Raw genomic sequence first — 27,710 nt, 5'->3', positions numbered from 1 at the left:
AATTCTTACTGTTTAAGATAAAGATTAATTTTGGTAAATAAATTCACATTGTTGATTAAACATTAAGTATATTGAACTACTAACGTAAACCCCTGTATGACCTTTTGAGAGGAGACCCCTTACCCACCTCCCCGCAAAAACCTACTCCAGAAGCCTTAAAGGCACTTAGATTGATAGAGACAGCCTTACAAGAGATGCAGGTAATGCAGGTGGACTACTCCCAGTCCTTGTTATTCATTGTTCTGCCGTCAAAACTCACCCCAACTGGAGTTTTTTGGCAGACTGGTCCTATTTATTGGGTTCACTTACCTGCATCCCCCTCTCGGGTCTTGATACCTTTCCATGATCTGGTAATACAATTAGTTTGGAAAGCAAAATATCTAGGAGATGCCTTGTTTGGGAAAACCTTTGATGTTCTCATATTACCATATAATCAAGACATTCTTTCTAAATTAAGACAGGAACATGATCTCTGGTGTCTCTTCTTCTGTAGTTTCATGGGACAGGTTGACAATCACTACCCTAAAAGCAGGCTCCTTGAAAGTCTAAAGACATGTCCAATAATTTTCCCAAAGATCCTAAAAAAGGATCCTCTCCTGGGGGCACAAACCGTCTTCACTGACGGGGCCAAAAATGGGTTTGCTGTCGTTTCAGATGGGACCCAGGTCATCCGCAAGAGAGTGGCCGATTGCTCAGCCCAAAAGGTGGAAGTTGCAGCCTTAACATTGGCCTTACAGACCTATAGCTCGGTGCCCCTTAATGTTTTCACAGACAGTCTCTATATCGCCAGGCTCGCCTCTGCGATTGAGACAGCACCTTAAATTGGAAAACAATCCACTATCATGGACCAACTACAGACAGTACAGCTTCTTATATGGGCTAGGGCAGATCCCCTCTTCATAGGTCACATTAGAAGTCATTCTGGGCTTCCAGGCCCTCTGGCGGCGGGCAATGCCGTGGCAGACGCTGCCACACATGCCACTAACCATGTATATACAATAACTGAGTATGATAAGGCCCTCCAGCTTCATAATAAATTTCACCTAAATGCACAATCCTTACGCTTCCGCTCAGGATGTTCCCGGGATCAAGCTTTAAAAATTGTCTCCCTATGCCCTACTTGTGCATCTTTTATCCATTCCCCTTCTCTGGGAGTCAACCCAAGGGGCCTTCAGCCAAATGACATCTGGCAAACTGATGTAACTCATATTCCTAGTTTTGGAAAGTTGTCCTTTGTACATGTCAGTATAGACACATTTTCTGGGTTTATCTCTGCTACTTTACATTCAGAAGAAAAGGCTAAAGATGTGATACAGCACTATGTAAAAACCTTTTCCTTCATGGGAACCCCCCAATGCATAAAAACAGATAATGGCCCAGCTTATACTAGTCAAACCTTCCAAAAATTTTGCTCACAGTGGGATATTATACACAAAACAGGAATCCCATATAACCCCCAAGGACAGGCCATTGTAGAACGGGCCCATCAACATCTTAAAACCTATTTGCAAAAAACAAAAGAGGGAGAAATATACCAGAGTTGTCAGGGACCACATGCACTGTTAAATATAACTCTGTTCACTTTAAATTTTTTGCTCACAGATGCTGAAGGCCGTACAGCGGCGCAGCGTCACTTCTCCTCTCCCACCATGCAAAAGGCACAAATAAGGTGGAAGGATTTATCTACAGGAAAGTGGCAATCCCCTGCTCCACTCTTGGCTAGAGTGAGAGGAGCTATATGTGTCTTCCCTCCAGGGACAGAAAAACCCATTTGGGTCCCGGAACGCTGCACTAGACCGGTGGACGCAGACTCAGGAAGGAGCGACGACCCTGGGACTTCAGGTTCAACCATTTTCGCTTCTCCAAAGGAGCGACAGAATGAGTTTTGCGGGTTGGATCTTCCTTATAACAGTCCTGGTATGCAGGCCTGTGGATGCAGGAATGGGTCCCCCACCAGGTAATATCTATCAACATCTTTTTGGGACCCCCTGCGAGTGCAGGGAAGGGATTTGGAATCAGGCCCCCAGTAGCTGGATTCAGACGGCTGATTGTGTAACCAAAGTAGCCTACCTCTGGGCTGAAGTTCATCAACAAATTGGGGGATTTCACCCACCCTAAGTGGGTATGCATGAACAAACCAAAGATTAACCCCCCCTAGTCCGGAAAAAACCCTCAGTAACTGCTCCACAACTTGCACTTATACCTCAGCAGTTCATGTCTCTTGCTATGAGACGGCCTCGATTTGTGTACACAAGGGACGACAGTATTTTGAGGCCAGATTGACCGAGACCCGGTCTGGGGAGGGGGTGGGAGTGACTTCTCACTTCACTCCGTTTCTTTTTGGCCAAGGGGGAGTTGAATCTAAACTCCGGTTGGCTGGGTGCCAGGGTCAAGTCAGTAAGCCCTTCTGTTGGCCCACTGCAGCCCCTACAGGGATCTCTGATGGGGGGGGGGAACCTACTGATTCTGTTAAACATCTTCAAGTTATCAAGCTCTTGAAACCACAGGTCCCTGACCTCATATACCACCCCTTGGTGCTGCCTAAGTCTCAGCTCCCAGATCTGGATGCCAATACGTGGGATATCTTAAAAACCACCCTTTTCTTACTTAACAACTCTGATCCCACGCTTGCTAGTGACTGCTGGCTCTGCATCACAACAGGGGCAGTCATGCCCGTGGCGGTTCCTATCAATGCCACCATATCTGATGATGAGACCTGCCAGCCCGGGCTGCCTTTCAAGGTCCAACCTATGGGCACTTTCACAGAATGTCTCCTGGGTATGATGCAAAATAACACCTATGATGTTGATGTTGGAGTGACTTCCTTTGGAAACCGGTCAATCTCAATAACCAAGAATTATTCCTCACCCACTCCAGCCCTCTGCCCCCCTAATGGCACTGTTTTTATGTGTGGTGGGAACTCTGCCTTCCCCCAACTCCCTGCAAATTGGACAGGTGTCTGTGTCCTCGCCTTGCTCCTCCCTGATATAACAACCATTGTCCCTGGGGATGAGCCCTTACCTATTCCCAGTCTAGACACCCTAGTAAAAAGGCACAGGCAAGTTATACAGGCTCTACCGCTACTCGCCACACTGGGGATAATGGCTGCTGTGGGCACAGGAACAGCTGGACTGGGTACAGCAATACATTCTTACCGCCGTCTATCTCAGCAGCTTATAGATGATGTGCAGACCCTATCTGGCACTATTGGGGACCTACAAGACCAAATTGATTCTTTGGCAGAAGTAGTCCTTCAGAATAGGCAAGGCCTAGATCTGCTGACCACCAATCAGGGAGGGATTTGCTTGGCTTTGGGAGAAAGGTGCTGCTTCTATGCCAATAAATCGGGCATAGTTCGCACTAAAATCAAGGAGCTTCAAGAAGACCTAGAGAAAAGAATTATTTGAGAACCCTCTTTGGACTGGGATGAATGGGTTCCTGCCCTACCTTCTTCCCCTCCTGGGGCCCTTACTGAGTCTTCTTTTGATTGCAACATTGGGACCTTTTTCCTTGCTCTGCTTTTTGAGGGTTAGGGTTTTTGATTAGTGAATTTCAATTTTGTTTTGTACTGTCTTGTTCACTACTCTTCTTTCCATGTTTCCCTCTTTCTCTTTTCCTTTGCTAACAGCCAAATTTGACTGTTCTCTTTCACTCTTCTTTGAATTTTCACTTCTACTTTTTTCTCCTCCCTCTTCATAAGCAACCCATCCTATAACACCACTGCATTTTCCCTATTCACTTCTTGAAATGGCAAAGAGTTTTCTACCCTCTTACCTCTTAGTCTTTCATCTTAATCATCTCTATTCCTGATATCTCTTAACATTAGTTGGTTTATATAATGCAAGGGCCCACCACCAATGTTATAGCAATACTTAATACAGTGGAAATCGCAGACAATACCTACTGCTTGACCTTATGCCAGACTGTTGCAAATAGGATAACTCAATTCATTAAGGACCAGATTAACATTTTAACCTCTAAGCCAATACAGGTTCACTATCAACGCCTGGAGATGGATGACTCCGCCCACGAGGTGTACTTACGACCCATCCGGAGATGAGATGTAGATGGACAGGAGCCAATACCCAGCCCTCCTATGTGCCTGCTTTTGCCCAGGTCCCTAATTACCCTGCTGACTTGGTGCCGTCATCCCAGACCCTTACGTTCAGAAAGCTCCCTGGTCATAGCTATCCCACTGGCAAAGATTATGACTGGGATCCGCAGTTGTGTCCTGCTGGCCATGACATCCTAACTGAAAAGTGTTCATTTACTAGGACAAGAGCTGATCTTGTAGTACCCAGTGACGGGCAACTTCCACGCTTGCACTGCAACCTAAGCCAGGGGAATGGGGCCTCCCCAGAGACGGGTAAGCAGTGCAGGGGCGGTGGACGACCTAAGACAGGGGCTACTTGATTCCCTTTGACATGCAAAAAACTAAAGAGGGGGACTTGCTGGTGGCAGGCCTTCCCTGGCCCCTGGGGCTCAGCCCCGAGTTTCTTGTTCTGCATGTCAAAGTGGCCAGCTCACAGGGTTGTGATGCAGGCTTGCGGTTTCATGTTTATCTGCCTCAGACATATGTGCCTTTTTGGGAACATCTTGGCCTTCTCGGAGCTTTCTGATAAGGGACGGTCACGGTAACCCAAGAGTAGCAGGTGTTATTCCTCCTCTGTTTTGGCTAAATTTCCACTGCAGTTATAGAAAGTATATAAGGGAACAAACTTGGATAATAAACGGCACACATGCCTCCTCCTGGATGAAGAACCTTGGTGTCCTGTGATTTTTTTTTTTTTTTATTTTTTAACCTCGACGTCTCTCGCCGGACTCGGTTCCCGTTAGCCGGACGCGGCAGGAATCGAGGGGAAGGGGGAAAAAAGAGGATAGGAAAGGTAGGAGAATACAACAGTCACTAATATGCTGTTAAGGTCTGTAAACAAGTCAAAATAACACCTGGTATTTTGCCAGGGGAATGTTAGAGTTCCTAAACAAGTCTGGATCGTGCCTAGCAAAATGACAGAGGGAGTGGTTTGTGAAGTAACAAAAGTGAGCCATTAAGTGTGGAGATTCTTATTGGTTGACTGATGTATCTAGTTTATGCTAATTAAGATAAGCTTTGCAAAATGTATAAATACCTCTGTTTTCCTACAATAAAGGGCTCCTACTCCTACTGTATGGATCTACACAAGTTATTCGTCACACACACCCTCCCCTGGCAGATGGTGGCCCATATGGGGAGCCCCGGGACACTGGGGGGTAAATGATGAAAAAAAGCTGCCCATCCATAGATAGGACCTGAGCAAATCTGCTCGTCCCTAGACAGATAGGGCGAAAGGAAAAATGGCCATTTCGAGAAAATGGAGAAGATTGATACAGTATGTTTGTGTCTTGTTTTGTCTTGAAATGTTGTATTGTCTTTGTGATGAAAATAGGGAAGGGGTGAGAAGTAAATTGATAAGGGAAAGAGGCACTCCAGTGGAACCAAGAATAATTAGGGCATGTGTTGATAAGAGCCCAGGAACTCTAGTCAGAAAAAAGAAAGTTCAGAAGAAGAAGGATTATCAGGAAAAAAGTTGCAGCAAAAGGCTATTACTAAATACTTTTCATTACCGTTACCAGAGGGTGCATGAATCAGCACAATGGCGGTTGCCACGTGGGCAAGCCAATCCCAGTGCAGCAAGGAATTTCCAACTGGAGGCAGCCGGCTCTTCCCCGCCCCCTGACCAGGGAGCAGGAAGGCTTATTTCAAACGTAAAAAACCTTGAGATAATGTACTAAATTGTTAAGAAGGTTGTTTTCTTAGTGGAATGCTACAGGATTTTCTTTAGTCATCAGGAGTTCCTGCCTTTGACCCAGTGTTGCTAAAGAGGAAGGTAGAAGAATTTCCAGTGTTGCTGAAAATCGGAGATTTCGGCTGACAAACAGAGGAGACTTCGGATCAAGCTAGCTGCCTGCAGAACTTACCTGGACTGTGATTTAAGCTAGCTGCCTGCAGAACTTACCTGGACAATGATTTAAGCTAGCTGCCTGCAGAACTTACCTGGACTGTGATTTACCTGGACTGTGAGTTTATCTATTGAGACACTGCTTTACCTGGACTGAGACAAAAAACTGTAATCTACAACAAATTGTAACTCAGTATCTTTGCTAACGGTGTTATTGCTGGTATAATTTTTCCAAGGGATTCTTGCATGGAGCCATCGATTGGTTTGGTATTGTGGCATTTTGTATCCTCCCTGTTTGTAGCAGGTTATTTATTGTGTTTCTGTAAAAACCACTATGGTCCTTATTTAAATTAAACAAAAGGGGGAAATGTTAAGGTCTGTAAACAAGTCAAAATAACACCTGATATTTTGCCAGGGGAATGTTAGAGTTCCTAAACAAGTCTGGATGGTGCCTAGCAAAATGACAGAGGGAGTGGTTTGTGAAGTAACAAAAGCAAGCCATTAAGTATAGAGATTCTTATTGGTTGACTGATGTATCTAGTTTATGCTAATTAAGATAAGCTATGCAAAATGTATAAATACCTCTGTTGTCCTACAATAAAGGGCTCCTACTCCTTCTGTATCCATCTACACAAGTTATTCATCACCCCTGGCAATATGCCATTATGTAAAAAGTGAGTGTGTAACCAATGTGATTCTGCAATTTGTATTTGGGGTAAAAATGGGAGTTCATAACCCACTTGAGTCAAATGTATGAAAAATGATATATCATGAGCTTTGTAATGTTTTGAACAACCAAAAAATAAAAATAAAAACAGGTTTGGTGGCACATGGCTGAAATCCCAACAGCAAGGAAGGCTGAGGCAGGAGGATCACAAGTTCAAAGCCAGCCTCAGCAACTTAGCAAGGCCCTGTTGCCAAATTAAAAAAATAAAAAGGGCTGAAGATGTGGTTCAGTGGATAAGCTCCTGTGAGTTCAATCCCTGATACCAAAAACTTTAAAAAAAATTCTTAAGTGTTGGGTACCCACCAATAAAAACAGTGGAAAAATAAATTAAATGTATAATATTTTTTAAAAGTTCTGGGACGTAATTCAATGGTAGAACACTTGCTTAGTGTATATAAGGACCTGGGTTCAATCCCCAGTACCACCAGAAAAAAAAAAAGCTAAAGAAAGTTCTAGATACTACCCTACACACAAAGAATGTTCTCTAATAAGAGAAACCTCAAAAAAGAAGGAACATCAAAGCAAGTTTAAAAAAAGAAAATTTGAATAAGGACAATAGGCTATCCTACTTCTTAAATCATATTTGAAAACTGAAGCAAAATTTATAATGCTATCTGGTATGGAGGTCAGTGAATATAGAGGGAAATATTGACAAATATATTTTAACAAAAGGAAGGGTAAAGAAACCTAAGCACAGGTGAATTTTCTATTCTTCACTTGAATTGGGAAAACACTGATATCAGCCAAATGAGACACTTTCCACATAGATAGATAGTTCCACCTATAGTAACCACTAAGAAAGTTATCAAAAAGAGGTCCCCCAAAATGTTATCAATAAATCCAGATAATACCCTAAAAACTGTTCAAATAACACACAGAAAAAGAGGACAGGAGAAATAAATTGAAAACAAACAATATAATGCAGATTTAAACCTTAACATATATGAAAATGCAAGCTATGCATTGAGAGAAAATATGTACAAACTACATATCCAACAAAGTAGTAGTGTGTGCAATATAATAAGAACTCTCTAAACTCAATAATTTTAAAAGTCTTATTAGAGAATGGACAAAGGACATGAAGAAATATTTTACCTATGGAGATACATATACAGATGGTAATTAAGTGCATGAAAGATGTTCTATGTCATTAGCATTAGAGAACAAAAAGTTAAAACCACAATGGCATGGCAATGCACATCTATCAGGGCAGCTAAAATAAAAATAAATTAAGGACAACAAATGCTGATGAGAAAGTGGAAAAATGATCCTTATACATTGCTGGTAGGACTATAAAATAATATAACCACTCTGGAAAATAGTTTGGCAGTTTCTAAACTAAACTTGCATTCTCAGGCATTTACTTATCTCAAAGAAATGAAAAATATATTCACACAAAATCCTGTACACAGAAATTCATAGCAGCTTTAATCATAACAACTGAAACCTGGAAGCAACACAGATATTCTCAGCAAGTACACAGTTAAACTCTATACTATGCCACCTCTATACTATGGAAAACTAGACAGCAAGAACAAGCTATTGATACATGCAATAACTTGACTCCATCTCCAGGGAATTATGTTGAGTCAAAGAGCCCATCTCAAAATATGAAAAACTGTATGATTCCATTTAGATACCATTCTTAAATTGACAAAGTTGTACAAATGGAGAACAGATTAATTGTTCCCAGAGATCAGAAATGGGGAGGGGAGGGAGGAGTGGGTGTGGTTATCAGAGAATGACACCAAGCTTCTTTCTGGTGATGAAGACATCTATATCTGGACTATATCAATGTCAATACCTTGGGTGTTATATCTGCAAAATGTTAACACTCAGTGAAACTAGATAAAGGGTACAGAGGATCATTATGTATTATTTCTTACAACCGAATTTGAACCTACAATTTTCTTATAATTTAAATTTTATATTTTTCATAGCTTTTTTCATAGCATTGTCCTGAGAGATATTACCCATTCCTATTTTTGACCAGTAGTCCAATTCCTATTTAGTTTCTAACCTAAGCACATTTAAATTCTAAATATTCTGTTACTCTGGTCACCATGAAGGAAAGTCAATGTGTTAAAATTAATATTTATTACAAATAAATTTTACCTAATGGCTGCTAATCATTTACCTTTTGCACTAATCAAAACTTTGTATGTCTTTGTTGGGAACTGGATTTTGCTAAACACTGAATTCTTTATTAGAATGCCCACGGAAAAGATAAACAACTGAATGGGTGAAGAAAGATGATAGAATCATTAGCTTCAGTCATGAATAGAGGAAAAGGGCAAAAAAGAGAGAAAAGAAAAGTAAAAAAAAAAGGAGAGATGGAAAACAAAGAAAAAATACATATAAAATCAGGCTTATACCTCTTCTTATAAAAAGGTTGGTTTGCTTGGGGCTTAAGAAATTATTATGAAGATACAAGTCATTATTCAGGAAATAATAATGACTGGGTCATTTGCTCTTCATGCTTTGCTTTGTTTCAAGAGTTAGATAGACAGGAATTCATAGAATCATATAATTGAACACATACATATGATCACATGCAGAAAGCACTGGCCCATGGCAAAAACAATAGTTATGACTTGACTTCTACTTCTCACCCCAGAAAATAGATCTATCTGGCAAAGAAAATGCCCAGAAAACTAGTGGCTTCTGCATATATTTGGGTGGAGTTTTTGTTTGTTTGCTTCTTTTGCCAAAAGTTCAGGGTTAGAGCTATCAAAATTAAATCAGTGAGCTATTCTTCACTAAAAAAAAAATGAACTTTTGGATACAGACTAATTGATCGTTTCTACAATCACATATCTCTAAATTCAGGGCAATTTTATTTATTGTTTATTATTGAATTAGCATATTCTTGAGAAATTAGTTGCTCTTCTGATATCATTAAAGGCCAGTAACACAGGGCTCAGCAGTAGAGTGCTCCCCTGCATGTGGGAGGCCCTGGATTCATCCTCAGCACCACATAAAAAGAAATAAGTAAAATAATTGTGTCCAACTACAACTAAAAAAATAAATATTTTTTAAAAGGTCAGTAGCACATTATATTATTGATAAATCAATATCTGCTCCCCTGACAGAACTGTGAGCAGGCTTATTGATTAATCAACAGGTTGGAACTGGTGTATGGATTATGGAGATTTGCCAAGGCATAGATCGAGATTAATTAGTCAGGATACAATAATCTGACTATATGATTTTTTAGTCAGACTTAATCTAATTAATTAGAAAATTACAGTGAAAACCCAGGGAATTTCTGGGAATTGGTGGTCATCTGGAACTAAGAACTTCAGCTTTGTTTTAGCTCCTTTATCCCTCGTCAAAAATCCCAACTGCCATAATCCCTCCAGAACTCTATTGTTGGCATGGTTTCTGCAATCCTTCTCCAAACCCTCCACTTCCACCATCGCCTTGCCATTTGATATTGACTTAGAGATCCTGAAAGAGAATGGCTGTTTTTGGAAGTTATGAAGAAATATAAGTAGTTCTGGGCTGTGATGAATCTATATAGAATTAATTTCCCTAAACCCACATGATTAGATATAACTATTACAGATATAATGTTTATATTCCCCTTTCAACGCAAAGAATATGACCTTAAATCAAAGCATAATATTTATTTTACTACTGTTGAATTTTTCTAATGAACACTTAAAAACTATTGCTAATATATCAAAAATACAAAATCAGTATTTAATGAATACCATGAAACATACAAAAGTGATTCCTTCACTCAAAAGAAAAGGTAGGTACAGAAACAAAGTTAAAACATGTGTTGGGTAAATAACAATAGAAGGAGCCTATATAGCAATTCTTGGTTGACTGCCAAAGAGCTGTTCAATCAGAAAAAAAGTAAAGATGCTCACAACAATGTTCAAAATTGTACTGATAGTTTGAAGAACCCTATGTCTTATTTTGCTGAGACAGAAGACTTTGGAAGATTTTAATAGAAGAGGAAGAATTTGAGTTGGCTTGTAGAGAATAGCAGAATTTTTTTTTCCTTTTTTTCATATTTTTTTGTTTTAATTAGTTACATATGACAGTACAATGACCTTGACATATCATACATTTGAATCAGATGGGATATAATTTCTCATTTTTCTGAGTGTACAGGTTGCAGAATCACACTGGTCATGCAGTCATATATATACACACAGTAATAATAATGTCTGTTTCATTTTACTATCCTTCTACCCCTGCCATCTCTTCCCCTCCACTCCCACCTAATCTAAAGAATAGCAGAATTTAGAGAGCATAGAAACAACCCAGAGCAGTGCAGTGTGAGCTCCTGATAACAGAGCTAACCAGTCTGGGTGACAGAGAGTTTGTGAAGAAAAATGAATGGGGGAGGGGGGATTAAGCCAAAGACACTGACTTCAAGATGGCATCAGAAGCCTACTTACTTAACTCTTATCTCAAATATAAAAATATTGTAGAATCTTTGCCAACTCTGGAACTTAATATGGTATTTACTAGACTCCAGAAACTTCTAAAAAATGCTACAAGATAAGTATAACTAGAATCAAACTGAAGAAAGGCCCAACCATTTCAGGGAATAGGGAGTTGAATTCCTCAGTGGGAACAAAATTATATATCCCTGCAAATTCTGAGTCATAGGGTTGTATGAAGGGTCACAGGGGCTGAACATCAATTCCAAGATGTCTGGAAAAGCAGGAAGTAATAAAGCACTACAATATGCTCTCCCTTCCAGCTACCACTAAGATGGGCTATGTGTCAAGATTAAAGAGATTGAGGTCATTCTATTAATTGAATTCCTCTGAAGTGCAACACCGACATTCCTCTTAGGAAAATGTGTAGATAAGCCTTGAGTTATAAGGTGAGTTTGCTCCATGGGCCTTGCTATTGTCTAGGTCAAGGAGAAGAGGAGGGTCTCCTTTGCTTTAGGGGAAAGAAACTAAAGTTCCTAGGAGAAATTAGGGTAGATGAGGAAAGAGAATCCTCAAAGCTGGGAACAGACACACCCTTAGAGATGTGGTAGCCTAAACAGACTTTGGGGAAGAACAAGAATATCCAGGAGATGGATTACTCATTGTGGGGGCCTGCTACATAAAGTCCTACACATGAATACTCACCTCCCTGATGAAATCTTCAGGTAATTCTAGGAGGCTCTTGGATTCTTTTTGTCTAAGGAAATTACTTTGAGTGATAATAACTTCTTCATTCAAACTGACATGTGTGACAGGAGTTGGGGGAAGGTGAACAGAAGATTCATGTCTTTTTTTTTAATTTTATAGTTTTGCACCACAGTTATTTCTTTAAAAATACATTTATTTATTTATTTGGTGCTGAGGATCAAACCCAGAATCTCACCTGTGCAAGGCAAGTGCTCTGTCACTGAGCCACAATCCCAGTCCCAGATTCATGTCTTGATACAAAAGCCAGGTACATCATAAGAACCTGGGATTAGTTTCAGGTGATAAAAATCATGGGAAGACTTCTTGACTTTTCTAGGATGTGTTCAGACAGAATAAGTCAACAATGGCAAGATTATTGTGGGAAGGTGTTAGACCACAATGCAAAGAAAAGACTACTTACTCCAATTGAAATCAAATTAAAGAAAGCTTATATTCCGACTGGCCCAGGCTGTTTCTCCCGAAAAACTTGGGAACAGAAGACAGCCCAGCAGCTCTCTAGGAGCATAGCTTTATAGCACAGAAAGTTACACAAAAGGAGGGTGTCTTGAGAATTTACAGATAACAAATTTTTTTATATTTAATATTGCATTAAAGAGAAGTAGAAACAATGAGCAGAAAATTTTAAATTACAATTGAAAAAATTTAAATGAATGTTTAGTTGGCAAGTCTTGCCAGATAACAAAATTTTGACAAGCATAACACAAAGGTTAGTTAATATTTTAGCTGGTCCCGATGTCAGAATTTATTAAGGTGCCATTAGAGCTTCAGAGAAGGTCATTATCTGGCCAGGGAGAGCCAGAATTTATGAGGCTCCACTAAAGTTTTGGAAAGGGTTGTTATCTGGTCAGGGAAAGCCTGGCATGGGTGAGTTCAAGGCATGGGCAGGCATTCCAAGCAAGTTTAGAAATCACAGTGGTTTATAGTAAAGACGAAATGAACCTTTCATGCCTTTGTGGCTGCTGCAGTTCGGCTGGGCAAAATAACCAGGAGGTGACAAGCAACTTGAAGGTTGAAGTGGGAACTGAGCAGGAACTGAGCAGGAACTCAAGGTAGCGGGTACCAAAGGTAGCAGGAGCCCCTTTATTACAGCAGAGGTATATATACCTAACTGATTACACACAGCTTGACTCAATTAGCATCATCCAGATATAGCAATCAGCCAATAAGGAATCCCATCATCTTAATGGCTCAGTGGCATTGCCTCACAAACCACTCCTCCTGGCAAACTGCCAGGCACCTCTTGACTTGATTTGTGGTCCCCAACATTTGGCAAGATGGCTCCCAATCTTAAGAGGGAATTAGGCTAGGTTTATCAGAAGGCAGGAGAGGGTTGTAAGCAATTGACATCTGTGATATACCACGTGAAGGGGTGAGTTTGAATCAAATTCAAAAAACTTTCCACCTTCCAGAGATTATAAAAAGAACATACTTGCCAGGTGTGGTGGCACTTGCCTGTGTAATCCCAGCAATTCAGGAGGCTGAGGCAGAAAGATCATAGGTTTGAAGCCAGCCTCAGCAACTTAGCAAAGCCCTAAGCAACTTAGTGAGAACCTGTCTCAAAAAAATTTTTTTAATTAAAATTATTTTATAAAAAAGCTAGGGATGTGGTTTACTCATTAAGTGCCCTGAGTTTAATCCCTGGTGCCACACACACACACACACACAAAAAAAAGAATGTACTCATATTTAATACTGTGAGTTAAAAACCAAAGCAGACACTAAACCTCATGAGACCTAGATAAATGACCCAGCACTAATAAAGACCAAGAAATAGCCCAATACACTTCAACACAAAAATGGGTCCATTATTTCTAAAGGCAGAGCCAGAGTATTTTCTTTACCTAAACTATTATTTATTAAAAATTGCTTTTCAGACAGACAATTTAGTTGATGGTTTGGCAGGTCTGCTGACATGAATACCACCCTAGAATTGAACCACATTCACCTTCCCTGAACTCCAGCCCATTCTTCTGACTAAAAACTTGTGTAGAGACAAACATCATCTTTTCCAGTAATTTCATGGAGACGAAAGATGTACTCAGGCAGGTACTAAGACAGAAGATTACTTCCTGTGGATTCAGTTTCTTGAGGGAGAAGAAGGCATTATCCAAATAAGAATTTTAAAGAAGGGAGTAGATAAAACCCAGTGCAAGAGTGTGAGGATTAAAGAGTCAGAGAATGAAGACCAAATCTTTGCACAGCTCTATAGAAAAGCAAAAGCCAAGCCCTGAGAAGTGACAAGAAGAAAAATAATACTGTCTGTAAAATATTTGACACCACAACAAAGTTCCATGCTTTGTATCTGATTGTTACCTGAGCTTCTGACAACAGATCCAAATCAAGCAAAAACAATGTTCTCCAATTCAGAGAGGCCAGGAACTTAACTGACGGTATGGAGAACACAAAGTTTGAACCTACAATCAACTTCAGAGAACTAAATGTGGGCACAAAAGGGAAAGCCCTAGGTCCACCTCACATAATATGCCAACTGGGGTGTTGCCATGGTGGGTTCACAATGAGGGTGGTCAGGCAGGTAGAGCCATAGACAGAGCCTCTGTAATCTTTTTTGCCACAATAGACATCGAAAGCAGCTTGGCTCAGCTGTGACGTTGTGGGCCATTGTACTGCCTTGAGCTACATCTGTTTTGAAGTTTCTCACAGTCCATTAGAAATAAAAGTGACAATATAAAACCACAAAAGAGGCTGGGGATGTGGCTCAAGCGGTAGCGCGCTCGCCTGGCATGCGTGCGGCCCGGGTTCGATCCTCAGCACCACATACCAACAAAGATGTTGTGTCCGCCGAGAACTAAAAAATAAATATTAAAATTCTCTCTCTCTCTCTCTCTCTCTCTCTCTCTCTCTCTCTCTCTCTCTCTAAAAAAAAAAAAATATAAAACCACAAAAAAGGACAGGTGATACTTGAATCTCTAAATTGCAAATTCTAACATTGGAAACTACAGGCAAATTTACCTGCAAGATTAAGTTAACAAGGTGCTATAATTTGGGTCTGGAATATACCCCAAAAGACTACATGTTAAAGGTTTGGCTCTTAGCTTGGTGCTATTGAGAGATGATGGAACCTTTAAAAGGTGGGGCCTAGTAAGAGATCTTTAGGTTATTGGAGGTGTGCCTTTGAAGGGGATGTAAGGACCGCACCAGCCTCTCTTTTGCTCCCTTGTCATGGGAGCACTATAATGAAGGACTTTTCCATTCTAATCCTCTTTTTGGAGCAAAAAAAAAACTTGACCACATGTATCCTCAAGCCATCTGACTTCCATCATTGTCTGAGTGGTCATAGCTTAGCTCCATGTTCACCCCTAAACAAAGAAAACAGGACCAGTGTGATTTACATGGAGTAGCCTACCCAATATAGCAATTAGCATATCATAATTGGTAAGGGAAAGTAGACTTCTGGCAAGCCACATTTTCTAGGTACAGGGTAATGTGCCCATTAGAAATTCATTCAGCTGCAAGTAGCAGGAAGCATAGGTACGAGCAGGAGAGGTATTCATAGGCCTACATAATTAGAAGTCATATAGTTCCTTTCCCTCTTTCTGCTTTGCCATCCCTAGCCTGTTAGTCTTTACCCTTGACTTTTCCTGTACCTCTGACATAACATTTGCATCACATTTGCATTCAGGGAATTTAGCAAGGATGAAGAAAAAAGGGCAAAGAGGTGATGAGTTTTCTTTTGGAAAGCCTTTGCCTTTCTGTTCAGAAAAGGACTCTGACTCCAGGGACTTGTGTTTACATCTCACTGGTCAGAACCATGCCCCATGCCAGGACTATCTACAAGGTGAGTAGAAAATTGAGCAATTATGCTGCATAGTTTGCTGCAATCAACAAAATCTGAGTTCAGTGACTAGAGAAAAATGGAAGAGATGGATATCTGATATGCAAATAGCAGCATCTGCCAGACCCAATAAAAATTTAAAAGTCTGGCACTTTTTTTCATTTTATTTATTTGTTTATTTATTTATTTATTGTTGGTAGTTCAAAACATTACACAGTTCTTAATATATCATATTTCACAGTTTGATTCAAGTGGGTTATGAACTCCCATTTTTACCCCGTATACAGATTGCTGTATCACATCAGTTACACTTCCATTGATTTACATATTGCCATTCTAGTGTCTGATGTATTCTGCTGTCTATCCTATTCTCTACTATCCCCCCTCCCCTCCCCTCCCCTCCCCTCCCCTCTTCTCTCTCTACCCCCTCTACTGTAAATCATTTCTTCCACTTGTATTATTCTTCTCTTACCCCTCCTTTCCTCTTATATGACATTTTGTATAACCCTGAGGATCAACTTCCATTTTCATACAATTTCCCTTCTCTCTCCCTTTCCCTCCCACCTCTCATCCCTGTTTAATGTTAATCTTCTTCTCTAGCTCTTCATCCCTACCCTGTCCTTAGTTACTCCCCTTATATCAATGAAGTCATTTGGCATTTGTTTTTTAAGGATTGGCTAGCTTCACTTAGCATAATCTGCTCTAATGCCATCCATTTCCCTCCAAATTCTATGATTTTGTCATTTCTTAATGCAGAGTAATACTCCATTGTGTATAAATGCCACATTTTTTTATCCATTCATCTATTGAAGGGCATCTAGGTTGGTTCCACAATCTTGCTATCGTGAATTGTGCTGCTATGAACATCGATGTAGCAGTGTCCCTGTAACATGCTCTTATTAGGTCTTTAGGGAATAGACCCAGAAGGGGAATAGCTGGGTCAAATGGTGGTTCCATTCCCAACTTTCCAAGAAATCTCCATACTGCTTTCCAAATTGGCTGCACCAATTTGCAGTCCCACCAACAATGAACAAGTGTACCCTTTTCCCCACATCCTCTCCAGCACTTGTTGTTGTTGGACTTCCTAATGGCTGCCAATCTTACTGGAGTGAGATGGTATCTTAGGGTGGTTTTGATTTGCATTTCTCTGACTGCTAGAGATGGTGAGCATTTTTTCATGTACTTATTGATTGATTGTATGTCCTCCTCTGAGAAGTGTCTGTTCAGATCCTTGGCCCATTTGTTGATTGGGTTATTTGTTATCTTATTAAAAATCAAATCCCTTGCAAATTTAAAAATCAGTCTTCTTATAAATCCTTGGATGTAAGAGAAAGTAAGAACTGTAATACTATCTACATCAATCACAATAATAATAATACATAGCAAAGCACAGAGAAATAATCCCCAAATACTCAGAAAAGAAAAAGATTTTGAGCTTTAAATATTTTTAAAATTACATTTTTACAAAAAAAATCAACTAATTGAAGAAACCAGAAAAAAATAAATGAAAGCAGGAAGTGGGAATTACTTATTAAAAAGTAAAATTAACTAATTATGAAATTTAAAAAAAGATTGACAAGCAAATATTAAGAATGTCCCTTGAGAAGATCAGTAAGAGACACAAACTGTTGGCAAGTCTAACCAAAACCGAAAAGGAGAAAATGAAAATATAAAAACAAGGAATGGAATCAAATAACAGATAAAAAGGAAAAAATTTCAACTTCAAAACAATATCATTGTGTGGCTTTTCAATAAGTGAGACATTGTTATGATAAATAAGATTATTTTGATCAAATTAATAATTTCTATGCAGATATACATTACCACATTCAGCTCTAGAAGAAATTAAACTATTTGGAAAATAAACCAAATAGAAAAGTAAGAAACATAAACAAAGAAGAAAATGTCTCATTTTTTAAAATATTTTTATTTTTTACTTGTAGTTGGGCACAATACCTTTATTTTATTGATTTATTTTTATGTGGCACTAAGGATCAAACCCAGGACCTTGCATGTCCTCGGTGAGTACTCTGCCGCTGAGCCCAAACCCCCACCAGAAAATGTCTCAATTTTTAATGGAATTGGGATAGCCATATACTGAAACCTATGAAGGAGAGAAGGAAAGAAGAAAACAAGTGAATCATTCCTAAAAATATAATACAAAATAAAATATGAGACTATTAAATCTGGTTCCAACTTAAATAAATAATTTATCACTACCAGAAAAACATTGAAACAAAAAAGTATATAATATTAGGAAAATCTATGTAGATAACTTATCATATTCACAAACCAAAGATAAAAAAGATATTAGATAGGTGTCAGTAAGGACATCTGATAAAATCCAACATCCATTCTGGGGAAAAATTAGAAACTGAATATGTTACAAATAGAAGGAAACTTCAAGGACATGTAAGCAAATAGTTATCAGAAGTTACTATTAAATATAATAAGTAGTGAAATGAAATTATTGCTAGAAACAAGATGAGTATATTTGATTTCACCACAATTATTCAACATTGTTCTGAAAGTTCTATTTAGTACAATTAGAAAAGAAGAATTAAGAGATATACATAGTACACAGCAATATATATCAATACCATGTTTGGCATATGATATGAGAGTCTCCCTGTAAAATCCTATAGAATCAGTGAAAATTTTATATATAACAGTTATTGCTCAACAAATATATAATTTTATTACTATCATAACTAGCCAATTAAAAAATGTAAAGGGAAAGGTCCGAATTCATGACACAAACAGGAAAACAAAAACTACCCAGGGATAAACTTGAGATATACATGAGACCTAGATTAAGGAAACTGCAAAGCTTTACTAAGAGACATTTTTAAAAATGGAGAAAAACAAGAAATAAGCTATGTTCCCTATAGAAAAATTTTGATTATGTTAGATGATATTTCTCCCAAATTAATCTAGAACATTAATGCAATCCAAATAAAAAAAACTTGTTGGAATTTTACAAAATAATTCTAAATTCATTTAGATGAGCCAATTATAGGAGAATATCCAGGAATTTTTTGAAAATTAGGAGGATTGCTTTACAGACATTAATATATATTACAGAACTGCAATATTTAAAACAGCATAGCACTGGCTCAGGATCTGACAGAATATAATAGAAAGTCCAAAAGAGACCCAATTTTAGAATAGTTTAGAAGGTAATACCATAAACATAGTTTTCTAACCCCTGTATTAGTGTCAATAACTGAGTTAGGGACTATGGTACACACCTATAATCCCAGTGGTTTGGGAGGCTGAGACAAGAGGATTGAAAGTTTAAGGCCAGCCTCAGCAATTTAGTGAGGCCTCAGAAACTTAGTGATGTTATAGTTTAAGCACCGTCCCAGGTTTCATAAAATGACTTCCAGACCACTCACGTACAATCGAATCAAGCCTTTATTGAAGCACACCCCACGGGAACTGACTGGGAGCATAAAGTCTGTTCTGGATCCGCCTCGAACAATTGTAAGGGCCTTCCTTTTAAGCTTGAAAACCACAAAAGGGACATTTGGGGGTTTAGCCAATGCAAGCAAGCCATGTTACAGAAGCAGGAGATTGCAGTCAGGCGGCAGGAAGCTTAGCCAATCACAATTAGCCCATTCACCCCAGTTACAGAAACAGAGCCCCATTAGATATTTCCATGTTCTTGAGGGTTTCTACAACAAAAGGAAAAACAACTTGCCCCAATCATGACCTTTCTATTTGGCATGGCTGTTTTACAAAATGGAGTTACTAAACAAAATGGAGTCACTTTGGCTTGATTATCACAGTGAGACCCCATCTCAAAATTTTAAAAAGCGGGGGGGGGGGGGAGAGGGCTAGGGATGTAATTCGATGTTTAAGCACTCCTGGGGGTCCAATCCCCAATACCAAAAAAAAAAAAAAAATAGTGTTCAATAATTGGTCCTGGGGTAACTGGATAATTATTAGAAAATCCAGAGACCTTAAATACTGTATACTTCACAACTTATTCCAATATAAATTCTAGATGGACATAATTTTAAATAGGACTTCATAAATTTTTATAATACATTTATTTTTTGTTTGTGAAGAAATCATGAATCCAATTAAAAGGTAAATGTCAGACTGACATAACTGAGAGATAAACATGACTGAGCCAGTATCTTTAACTCATAAAGCAGCTTTTATAGTTTTGTAATGTTTTTAAAATACCTAACTTTTAATAAAGAAAAATACAAATTACCAATAAATCTGTACGATTAATGTTTAATCTTCATAAATAATAAAAGAAATTCAAATCATTATACAATAATAAGTGACAATTTTTTACCCGTCAGATTGACAAAAAGGCAAAAGATTGAAAGTAGGCAATGTTGGAGAGGTTACAGACAAGAACACTTTGGATACTTTGGACAATTGGAAAATAGGCACACATATTCTCTAAATGGGGAATTTTGACCATACAAATCTATTCATATCAAAAAAAATTTCACTTTTATAAAATATTTAAAATTATGTCCATTGCAGCATTATTTATAACAATGAAAAATAGGAGACTAAAAAAGCATGGTACATCATGAAATAGAATGCTGTGTGACCATTAAAAATGATGTGGTCATAAGAGTACATCCAAATGTATTTAAAGTTGTTTTCAAAACAAGAAACTCCTAATTGAAACAATGGTTAATTGAGAGTAGGTACAGAATAGGAATTTATTTTTCTAATTGTGTTTCTTCTTTTTTACACTACATTTACAACTTTGCTTTTAAGTTTGTATAAGAAAAATTGATGGTATATTGCTAAAGACCTTGCATTTTGGGCCAAGAGGTTCTTACAGCCTTTAAAATGCACACAGGATATTGGCCAACATCAAGGAGCTTACCCCTGGCTTGTTCTCCTACATTCCTTTCCATTAGGAAGGGTGAGCTCAGCATCTCCCAAATAAGATCTAAACAGGGAAGAAATTAGTCCAGGTTAGAATTCTCAAAATGAAGAATCTCTGAACTCCACAGAACGAGGGTGTGAATGGAAAACATTGCTTAGATAGAGGCTGTTTAATCCATTTTATGGGATGAATTTGAACAATGAGAAACTCGGGGCACATTAGTCTGCTAGGGCTGCCATAATAAAATACCACAGACTGGGTGTCTTAAGCAACAGAAATTATTTTCTCATATTTCTAGAGGCTGGAAGCCCAAGATGAAGGTATTGACAGGGTTACTTTCTTCTGGGGCCTCTCTCTTTGGCTTGCATATGTGGCTGCCTTCTCCTATGTCCCCACATGGCCTTTCCTCTGTGGCTATGTCCTGATCTCCTCTTCTTCTAAGAACACCAGTCTAGAACCTTCCTAGTGACCTCATTGTAACTTAATTACTTCTTTAAAGGCCCTACCATTAAATTCCGAGGCTCTGGGGGTTAAGACTTCCACACCTGATTTTGGGAGGTATGGCTATCAAACTGGAGGACAGGTGGCCTGATGGTAGGTTTTATCTAAGAAATAGGGTGCTTACCCTTTGTTTCAGAAATGCTCTCTACAGAAGTATAATTCTTTCTTTAAGGCACAAGATTTGGAGACTAGAAATAATTGTGAAACTCGGTAAGTGAGGATGAAGGATTGCTGTCATTCTGTCTGGGAAGCTGAGTTCTCTCTGACAGGATGGGGTAAGAGGAAGGAAAGTTTAAGAAGCCCCTCTCTAGACTGTGGGGAGCCCCAGAATTTTCTCACTACAAGTCAAAGGAAGATTTCCAAATGAGAACAGAGAAGTAAATCCAATTATGCCCTGCCCAAAGGGACTGATGGTCAGTTAAATTCAAATCCCTTCAATTTTACAAGTAAATAAATAGATTTCAGCTTCCTCTATGATGACAAATCTGGACCCATCAGCTACATGAGATTTTTAAAGCTTTACAATCCTAGACATGTCTCTGTCAATGCAAAAAAAAAAAAAAAAAAAAAGCTTTGTAAGCAAAAACCATTCCCCTTAATTGCACACTACTTTAAATTCCTCCGTTATTCTTGAAAACAAAATCAATTATTGACAATCTGAGGCTATCTCTAGAACAGAAAGAATTCACTCTTTTCTTCCCCACAAATCAATAAATGATCCTCATCTCGTTCAAATTTCCTTCCTGAATATGGACACCACAATCGAGTCAGCAGAGTTAGAGTTCTTTAAACAAAAGAGAGATGAGTATCTAAGAATTTGATTTCCCAAAAGCCTGGAGAAATGGGGGGGAGGGAGAGAGAATGATTACATGTGCAAATATAAGTATACACAACACTCACAAACTGGGAAATCCTCCAACAGGATGGATTTGAATGATTCAGTGCTATCCCAGGCCTGTGGTTATCAAGGAGAGCAATTTGCTCAAGAGGGAAAAGGAGCCACTACTCAAAAGTAAGGTGATACTAATTCTATCCACAGTCCCAGACAAATATTAATCTTTCTGTATCTTCCTATAATTACAGTCACACTTTCACTCACTGACAAGAAATCCTCTTGGTTTTAAGAAGCAGCTCTCCTTCCGCTGGGCGGAAGAAGATAAAGGATCACAATCCTAAAATTGCCACCAGGAGGCGCAAGCGATACATTCCTGCCTCTCCTGGTTTACCCGGACCAGATCTGCGATCTTTGTTGAACTGAATTTTGTCCACCGGCTAAAGGTGGACCTAAAGTCCAGCCAAGGAAGAAGAAGCAATAAGGGGAAAAGAAAATGAGTATGTTGGTGGGTTGCTGGAAGGCCAGAGTCAAAGGCTCCTGATTCAGCACTCAGGAGGACTGCTTGCTGATTCCCAGTCTGATATCGCCCCGCATCTGTTGTCTACTCTCTAGCAAAACCCGACATCTCATCACTCCCTCGCATACACTTCTGTGTCCAGGCTCGGTTGTTCCCTGCATCTGTCATACCCTTCTGCTCTCCACCTGCTTGTCCCTTGTTTGCACTCCCCTAGGCTATCTAAACATCATCTCCAGAAGCCTGCCCTGTTCCTGCAGGCCAGGTGACAGTTTGCTTTCCAGAAGCTGCCCGAAGTTCTTGAGTGACCTCCCACCTCATCATTAACCCCATGCTATTGAGATTTGGGAGACTTTTGTGTTTGTCGGAAAGGACCTTGTTGACCCTCTCTGCGTAGATAGGACACCCAGCTTACTTCGGAGTGTGGATCCACTTTCTTTATGCCAGTTGTCAGGTTTGAACTATCTAACAATGTTAGAGGTTTAGTCTTGAGTTTCCCATTGTCTGTGGCATAAGAAGCACTCTGCTCCACTTACCCTCCTGGTCTTCACATTATCTTCCACCTAGAAAACTGCTTTAATAAGTGAATTGACCAAATCCAAACAAAACCAAAAGATGGTCTTTGATTTTATGATGAACCATAAAACCTGAAATTGCCAGATGTGACCAGTAGATGGTGATCTTGAACCAGTGAAGTAAAATGTTGCTTTTTTCCCCCCAGAGTGAAAATCATGAGCCAAAGAAGCAAAAGGAAGATAAATAGAAAAAGGGGGGGGATGGGGACGGAAAGGGGCAGGGGGTACAAAACATAATTTCTTATTGTTTACAGAGTATGAAATTCAAATTTTTAAATAAAAATAATAAACTGTCCCTACTGGGACCCAAAACAATGGGGCCTGGAGGACTTGCCAAGTCTCATTCTGTAAGTTTCAGAAAATGCTTTTTTCTCCCTGCTGTTCATCAATCTTTCCCAGCTTAAATACCCCTATTTTTAAACAACTATAGTAAGCCCTTGAGAAATAAAAACTGTGATTTAATAAACAGCCAATTCACAAACCAGAATATTTCATGCAAATTATTTGACTATTCCGATTATTTTCTTAAAAAAAAGTTTCTGGAATGCCCATCCCTTTGTATTCTTTGTTAAGTGAAAAGTAAGCATTGCTTTGGTACATCAAGAAGCCTTGGTGAAGCTTGCCCTTGTGAAGATGAACTCTTTAAAGTGAAGCTGAACAACAAGCTGAACAAAGAGAGGTCCAGCTTGGGGTGGCAGATAAGGTGTCCTGGCACACTTGAGCACAAAGACAGTGCCTGATCTTTCTGGGAAGGTTTCCTTATGAACTGACTGAAGGGGACATCGTTTGTGTGTTCTCACAATATGGGGGATTGCTAACATTCATCTTGTGCTAGACAAGAAGACTAGGAAATCCAAAGGGCTCTGTTTCCTCTGCTATGAAGACCAGAGGAGCACAGTTCTGGCATTTGACAATTTTAATGGGATCAAGATAAAAGGAAGAACTATTCGTGTGGATCACATGTCTAACTATGAGGCTCCTAAGAACTCAGAAAAAGTGGATGATGTGACCAAAGAACTCCAGGAGAAGGGCTGTGGGACTAAAACTCCCTCATTGAGTTCATATAAGGGTTCTAAAGATGACAAACACACAAAAAAGCAGAGGGGGGGGGAGAGAAAGACAAAGAGAAGACTGTCAGGAGGTAAAGGCAGGGCAGTCATCCTCTTCATTGCTTGGAAACAAGACAATAAAAGAAAAGAACGACTCTGCCCCTAAGAAGCACAGCAGCAAGAACTCAGAGAAGGTTCATAAGTCCAAATCCAGAGGGACAGAAGCACCACCCTTGCTCCCTGAGGTCAGGATTTCCTGCTGTGGTAGGGCAGAGGGCGCAGAGAGGGATCCCAAGAAGGAGAAACCTAAGAATGAGCACAAGCCCTCAAGCAGAAAGAAGGCAGGAGAAGACAGAATAGGGATGGAGACAGAGGGTGACGCTCAGACACACATTCTAGCTGGCACAATGGGCATTTTGAAGGATGGTGTCACAGAAGTAGAAGTAGGAGCCAAGATAAATCCGGTACACAAAAAAGGCCCACTGCTCCTAGGAGCAGGAGACTTCCAACACCTGCAACTGTAGGCAGCACTGAAGCCTGTTTCAGCTGCTTGGTTTATTTGACATTGAACTGTTTATCAAATTCAGTTTTGCTGTTAATATTTCCATATATAAAATCTCTGTGACTGATTCTTATAATCCCTTGCATAGTAGATTTGTTGAGAAGGTTGTAATTTCAACAGCCAGATATCCTGGAATTTTTGGTGCAGTCGTCTCTGGGAATATACTTGGTACTTAATCAGAGTATGTGTCCTAAATTTTGGTTCATAAATATGACTCTTGAACCCTCAGACCCCAATTTAAGGTGAAATTGCCAGAAAGGGAAAATACCAGATAATTCTAGAATTGTATTGCTTGTGGTAAGTATTTAGAACCCAGGATTGTAGGAGCTTTGCAGTTGGCAGGTGGAGCTATATAGAAGTGTGGCTTCTTAGGAATTGGGAGGAGTCCTAAAATTAGCCACTTCCCTCCCTAGCTCTCCCTTGAAAAACAGTTTTTAAATATCTTATTTATTTTTGGTGGTAGATATATCTCTTTCTGCATATGTCCCTTACCATTTGTTTATTCATATTGAGATGAAATTCACATAACATAAAATATGAACTATTTTCCACACACATACACAAAAAAAAAGAAAGAAAAAAGAATAAAGAAAACCTTGTCTGGTATCACTAAATATCAAAATTATAACTCCCCTTTTTTATACCAAACCACTAGGCAAACTTCTGATTATAACACGGCTTCCTCTATAGCTTTCCTAGAGAAAGGATGAAAATAGCTAACGTTTATTATTCATAGTCCAATAAAGATTGTGCTAAATGCTTCACTTCATTCAACTCCCAAATACTCTAAGCCTGTTTCCTCTTCTACAAAATGATTTTAATAAAAAAGGCTTGTAGTAGAATGATTTGCTCAAGGTTATAGTTACAAGCTGTTCAACTCAGGCTAATTCCAGAGCTCAACTCACATTCTCAGCATCCAATGTGAAATACTCTTGCCTCCTTCCCCCATTATCACTATCTAAGGGATGACAAAATACACATTTTCTTTTATTCACTACCGTATCCCCAGAACCTAGAAAAGTGTCTGGCACGTAGTAGTTACTCAGTAAATTATCTGTTGAATATTTACTTGTGGCTCTGTCAACTTGGATAATGACAGTCAGAATCTGCCCTTGAAAGAGATATCCAGTTTGAGTTGCTGACACCTGAGATTTCTAACCAAGCACAGTAAGAGGCACTCTCAGGACCACTATGGGTGCTAACCATTATTAAACAGTCTACATACATTGTGTCTGAGACCAGCAACATCTGTACATTGTATTACAAAGTGTTTAAAAGAGGCTTGGTGTATGTAAGTAATTTGCTAATAGATGGCAGAGCTGACGACTTGATTGTGTGTGTAGCTAGTCTGGGGTCCAAAGGCAAAGTTAGAAAGGGAACAGGTATCTTACAGAACTGAGACCAAGGACTTGTGTGGAAAGTAGAGATGACTAGGGATCCATATGCCTCCCCAGCTAACGGAGCTTTGACCAGAATCCTGTAGCATCTGGATGCTCCCACATATTTATTCATTGAACAAATACTTCCTAAGTTTCTGCCACTCTCTTTCCTAGGTGTTAGGTACACAGCTGTGAACAAAGCAGACAATAATCCCTGTCCCCATTGAGCTTATGTTCTATCCAGGGAGATCATAAACATAATAAGTAAATTTTCAGTATATTGGAAGGGGATGTACTGTGGGAAGAATTGGAACAGGTAATAGAGAGGGACAGGGTACTGAAATTTAAAGGAGGTTAGTTGGAGTATAATTCTATTTTGTTTTCTGCTGTGCTGGGGATGGAACCCATGGCCCTGAGTATGCTCTCGGCAAGTTCTCTTCCACTGACCTACACCTTCCAGTCATTTAATGGAAGTACCTTCCAAGAGGAAAAAACAGTTAATATAAACACCCTAAGACATATTGTATTTGCCTTCAGGAACAGTACAGAGTCCAGTGTGGCTGAAGCAAAGATTGGGACAGGGAGATAGTCTAAGAGCAAAATAGCAGGAGTCAGAGAGGTACTGAGGACAGAAACCCTAAGGGCCTACAGGGCTCTGTTAAAAGCTTCCCTTTCACTCCTAGAGAGAAGGAGGAAAGAAAACCTTGAGGCAATCAAGCCTCTTGAGGAGGGGGAAACTAAGATTTTTGTTGTCTGTTATCAAGAAGAATTAGGGTTTAAAATAGAGATTTCTGAGTTACAGAAAGTAAAAGCAATATTTTTGAAGTGTTGAATTTGAAGTTTGTGAAATTCTATTACATTAAGTAGTATTTTACTTTATTTTGCAAAATGCTTAGGAGAGAAGTGAAAACTTTCCCCCTGAAAAACCCATGCATGGCTTTGACAGGCACTTTTAATAATTACAGCATTCACCAAATTGCTTTTTGACGTTGTTGCGGTTTGGAAGTTTTTGGTTTCATTTTGTTTGCAATTTCATAAATTTAACACCACTTTGGAAGGCTGACACAAACACTTAATAAAAATCATTTTTTTTCTTTTCCTCATCTACTTTTGTAAAGTTCCACAGTTTGAAATACACACCAAACAAGTAAAATGTATATTTGAGTTATTTTGTAACAAACTAACACAGATATGTATCATGAGAAAAATATTCTTATGTGGCTGCCTATCTACCACTGGGTTGGAATGGAACCACCATTTGACCCAGTTACCCCACTCTTTGGCATATACCCAAAGAACTTAAAATCAGTATACTCACATCAATGTTTGTAGGAGTTCAACTCATGTTACCTATGGTATGGAACCAACCTAAATGCCCTTCAACAGATGAATGAATGAAGAAAATGTGATACCTATACACAATGGAATATTACTCAGCCTTAAAGACAAATAAAATTATGGCATTTGCTGGCAAATGGATGGAACTATCTTGCTAAATAAGCCAATCCCAAAAACCAAAGGTCCAGTGTTCTCTCCGATATGTGGATGCTAATTCGTAGTAAACGAGGTACGGGGTGGAGGGTGGACAGGAAGAATAGAAGTTCACTGGATTAGATAAATAGGAATGAAGGGATGGGGGGTAACAGGAAAGACAGTAGAATGAACTGGACATAACTTACCTATGTTCATTTATGCATACACACACAACCAGTGTGACTCCATATCATGTACAGCCACAAAAATGGGAAATTATACTCCATGTACGTATAATATGTCAAAATACATTCTACTGTCATGTATA

At 39.2% G+C, this 27,710-nt stretch overlaps 1 pseudogene; it reads left to right on the top strand.

Moving 5' to 3' along the window:
• The first annotated feature begins 15,488 nt into the window (after positions 1-15,488).
• LOC113193124 (RNA-binding motif protein, X-linked 2 pseudogene) lies at positions 15,489-26,473 on the top strand (annotated as a pseudogene).
• Positions 26,474-27,710: the final 1,237 nt, after the last annotated feature.

This window comes from Urocitellus parryii, chromosome 14, assembly GCF_045843805.1.
Source record: "Urocitellus parryii isolate mUroPar1 chromosome 14, mUroPar1.hap1, whole genome shotgun sequence".
Lineage (NCBI taxonomy): Eukaryota > Metazoa > Chordata > Mammalia > Rodentia > Sciuridae > Urocitellus > Urocitellus parryii.
Note: the sequence above shows the minus strand (reverse complement) of the source record. Positions and strands in the feature narration are given on the sequence as shown.